Here is a 5,431-nt window from a genome sequence, read left to right as displayed (position 1 = left end):
AAATAAAACAAATAAAAGACCAACAAAAACAAGAAATAGTACAAAAGAAGAGCATAGCAAACTATTTCAATAAACACTTTGCAGAAATAGGAGAAAGACTACAGAAAAATATAAAAAAGAATGAAAATACCGAAAAAAACACAACGTCTATAACATGTACTACTGTATTCATCAATGTATCCAACTTTTTTTCAAATTACAAAGAAACGGCTTGGCAGATCGTCGCACAAAACTGACAAACGATAGTCCTCATCGAAATACATCAAATGGCTTTTAAATTTCTGAAATCGGTTCAGGCGTTTTTGAGAAAACGTCGATGAAAGGTCTAGTTTTGACAAATGCCAAAAAAACGATACCAATTTTTGCAAACATTGACGAATTTTCAAAGTTAAACCAATTGTCGTAGGGCCATAATATTTTAGTATGATCTAGAAGACGATAGTATCTACCGTCAAATAAATAGTAATAAAAATCGTCGAAATTTTTTTTAACACTTTATTACAAGAAAACGGACCGCCGATCTTTACTAAAAACTAATCAAGATTCCCAATCAATATCTTTCGAACGGTTTTTGAATTTTCATAATCGGTTCAGAATTACGGGCTAAAACGTGGACGAATTTTTTTTCACATTTCTGATATTTATAAAGAAACGTCTCGGTCGATCGTCCCACAAAACTGACAAACGATAGTCCTCGTCGAGATACATCGAATGGCTTCTAAATTTTTGAAATCGGCCCAGCCGTTTTCGAGAAAACGTCGATTTACGGCAAAAAATCTGTTCACATACACACACATACACACATACTTTTTCCAAATTTGGTCTCATTCGATTCAGAATGGCTTGAAACGTCGAGAAAATATAAAATTAGCGAATCGGATTATTTGATAAAAACATAAACTTCTCCTTCGCGAAGTTAATAAAAAAAATTTTTTTTAACCATTCACGGCAAGCAAAAATACGTCAGGTCGCAAAAATTAACAAATTAAAACTTAAAAGTACAAACTTACAGTTCTATGAAATAATAACAATTGATATTTCTATAGACTATAAAAAGCATTGTTATGCTCACATTCATAGATATATATATATATATATATATATATATATATATATATCAAATACAAAAAAGCTAAAAATTATCTCTTTAGATAAAAATTTGAAGATAATATGTTAATAAAGAGGCGAGATATACTCGGGACAACAAAACGTTACAAGTGAAAACCGAATATTTATATGTGGCGAGAGCAAATCGGAACACATTAAACGCGCGAGAGGGTCTTGTTCGAGTCGCTTAAATGGTTAAATATAAAAGGTGTGATATAATTGTGTGACAAAAAAGGAGGAAACGAAAATTTTTCAAAAAAAAAGTCACATAACAATATTTATAGTAGTAAATGATTATACAAATAAAGTAAAACAAAACAAAAGATTTATTCGCTCTGAAGAAAAATCGGTAACGAGCCAAGTATCATCCGCTGCTATGGGTCGATCAGTATATAGTTTGGCATGGCGTTTTGCCATCGAGACCCGCGATGTTGGTATTAGGGTGATCTCCACATTTCTGATAGAAAAATTCATTGAGCTTTATTATATGGTTGAGTATTGTCGGTACGTCAGTCTGATCATGTATGTATTTTGTAGAGTAGTAATGTCGAGTTAGTCGGTCTCTTATTTTGTTAAGTACTAGTCGTAGCGTCTTATTTTGCACTGTCTGTAGTTTCCGTAAGTTGGTTTTAGTCGTCGCGTTCCATGCTGGAGCGGCGTATAGCAGTAACGGTCTTATAAGTGTCAAGTAGAGTGCCCGCTTGTTCTTCACGCTTAGCGTGCTGTTGTGGTTCAAGACAGATCTCTGTAGATTTAACATCCCGTAAGCCTCTCCAATTTCCGTATTAATATGTTTCGTGAAGCTGAGTCAATGATCCAGGGTCACACCAAGGTATTTGACATCCTTGAACCACTCAACTTCACTATTTTGTCCAATTCAGTCAGTATAGTCGTGGCATTTCGGCTCTTTGTAAATAAAATTGGCAGATTGATCCTGATCTGCCGTTTGTCAGTATACATTTAGCATCGGAATATAGAATATAAGCTGTTAAGCATATCAATAGTAATTATGCTGGAAAAACCAAACAACATGCACATAACACATATGAAACAACCACCTATTAAAATATGTTCAGAAAATTAATATCTAGCATTTCCCATAACCTTTGGATTAACACGAATATTTCAAGACTAAGATAGGCCAAATCTGTTCAGCATTTTTAGAGTTTTAGCATACCAAACATACTTAGCCCCATTTTTACATATAAGAAAATATATTAGTTAAGTTTAAAAATCGGGAGATACATCAATAAAGAAATTTATGAATGATTTATTTTAAATCCATCCAAATATAACATTCCATGACATCAAATTTGAGATCTATAATTTCAAATGAATATCTGATATCACAACTGCTTACCGAGGTGGGTATTTGCATTCGAACCTGGAACCAATGGTTGCTAATCTACATTACTAATCGCGATGCATACATTTATTAGTGTCAACCATTATACACATTTATATAATGATAAATTACAAATTATATCTATAATAGCATTAAAAATATGTATAATCAGTGGCGTCGGAAGCAAATTTTTGATGGGTGGGCTCGCGGGTCTTTGTGGGCTTGTTTTTTTTTTTTAGACATTTGAGACAGTATCATATTTTGGGACTGAGATTGATAGGGTGGGCTCAAGTCTACCCAGCCCTCACGGTTCCGGCGCCACTGTGTATAATATTTAACAACAATAATGTAATTCAAGTTATACTTCAAATATGACATGATTGGTTTGTCATTGTAATTAGCATTTAGAAATAAACCTTTCGTTCACACAGTGAATTATATCAAACAACGCCTAAATAAATATTGTTTTCGCAACTTCACTCATCATGTAATTGTGTTTGAAGAACTTCATGTAATTAAAATTAACATACATTCATTGACTGCTTGTATTTTTTTCACTCTTTCGCTGGCGATATAATCTCATTATTTGAACAGCTGTAATATCTGTCTTGCCTAAAAAATATTTTCCATTTTAATAACTTCAAAGATTTATAGAAACAACGAAAAATATAGAAATTATTTCAATAAACTTATGTTTCATACACGGCGCAAATGCTGCATTTGTTTTATTATTTTCATTATAATTATTTACGGGAGACAGGATAAAATATTCTTCTGATTCAGCCATTTTTCATTAAATCAAGATTTGTACTATGATGTAACTTTAAAATATTTACTTATCTATGTCGATCCCTTGTTGATATTGGTACGCATACAACGTTGATGCCAGTATGCACACAACGACAGATCTCTATTTACATACGCGGCGACTAATCACAATCGACCCGTATAGAAATGATATCATCGAGAGCGAATGACGAATCATTGGCACTCGATTCTTATCTTATCTTATCTGCCGTAACGCACTTCCGTTGCATTTGTACTAGGGTTTATACAAAAACCGACATTTCAGAAAACCGGTTTTCGAATTTTAATTTTTCTAAAAACCGGTTTTCGAATTTTATATAGAGAATAAATTTTTGCACGAATATCCTGTAATTTATCCGCAAATTTAGTGTAATTTAGAGCAGTATTTGGCTGAATTTATTTATTGTTAATTTTTATAGATAGTAAACAAAATTATTTCAATTTTAATTAGTAGAGCTAAAAAATAATAGTTTATCTTGATTAAATAACTTTGAAAATAATTATTCGTTATTCATGCATCATTTTCACATATAAGAATGAAAATATTTTTATGATAGTGAAAGGAAAGTTTTCGAATAAATAAAAATAATATATTTTGAAATAAAAAACATTCATTAAATTAAATAATATAAAAAAATATTAGACACATGTTGATACATACTTGTTAATATCAATCTTAGTTTTAAAAACAATTAACCACTTAACGGGCTAAACTCGGGTATTGTCTGTTCCGAACAATTTTAATTAATTAATTTTAAACATTATAATTGTTTTTTTTTAATAAAATATGATTTCAAAAAACTGAAATGTCTATCGAATTGCTACTTGGACGTGTTCTTTATTTACTCACAAATTTCATGAAATAGAAAATACTCTCATACTTGCGACCAAATTATGCTTAATTGTTTTTAAAGCCTGATATAATAATTCTAAGTTTTTTGTTCTTTAATTTGTGGCTTCTAGGATTCAAAACTCTTTTTTTCCAAGTTTGAGTAGAGGAAGTTACTTCTTCAAGAAGAAGTCACACTGAATTAAATTAATATATACCCTGGTATAAAAATCGAAATTAATATATACAAACCTTTCTGGGAACCATTGCAGACTGATAAGATATCAAATGCTATTGAACCGATATGATTTTCAAAATCATATGTCATTTTCCATTTGTACAGTGAAAACCGACTTTTTTTCACTAAAAAAACCGGTTTTCGAATTCCATAATTTTCGCCAAAAACCGGTTTTTAAAACCGGTTTTTTGAAAACCGACAAACCCTAATTGTACGGATTTACACCCCAGTCGCGCCTAAGGAAGTTTTACTTTAAAAATTATAAAAAATATAATATAGATATTATGTAGCGTTTGCTGTATATTTCATACTATTTATACATATCATTACATGCAAGAAAAGTTTACAACATGCTTCCAAATATTTAAATTTAAGTAAACAAATATGCTTATTGTTCATTGATTTCACCACAATTCTGACTATGAAGTGCCATGTGTCTTTTCAAATCATTCGATTGAATAAATTCCTTATTCTAAGACTCTTGTTTATGAATCAGCATGTGCATTTCAGAAGTCTTATTCATATATTGCATTCATGCGGGCGTACTCCGCTATGTATCAGCATGTGTCTTTTCAGACTATATGATCGCGTAAATGTCTTATTGCATATGTTGCATTCATGGGGACGTGCTCCACTGTGTATCAGCATGTGACTATTCAGACCGCTTGATTGCGTGAATGTTTTTCTGCATATATTGCATGCATGGGGGCGTACTCCATTATGAATAAGCATGTGTTTTTTCAGATCACCTGTTCTCATGATGTCTTTTTGCATATATTGCATTCATGGGAACGTGCTCCACTGTGTATCAGCTTGTGACCTTTCAGATTACTTAAATCTGTGAATGTCTTTTGCATGTGTTGCATCATGGGACGTGCTTCACCGTGTACCAGCATGTGACTATTTAGACTGCTTGATTGCGTGAATGTTTTTTTGCATATATTACATGCATGGGGCGGTACTCCATTATGAATGAGCATGTGTTTTTTTCAGATCACCTGTTCGCATGAATGTCTTTTGCATATATTGCATTATGGGGACGTACTCCACTGTGTATCAGCTTGTGACTTTTCAGATTACTTAAATCTGTGAATGTCTTATTGCA

The sequence above is a fragment of the Ctenocephalides felis genome, unplaced genomic scaffold (genome assembly GCF_003426905.1).
Source record: "Ctenocephalides felis isolate EL2017-DRISC unplaced genomic scaffold, ASM342690v1 CF-g0.4_SCAFFOLD_00845, whole genome shotgun sequence".
NCBI classification, from domain to species: Eukaryota; Metazoa; Arthropoda; class Insecta; order Siphonaptera; family Pulicidae; genus Ctenocephalides; species Ctenocephalides felis.
This window is presented reverse-complemented; position numbering follows the sequence as displayed.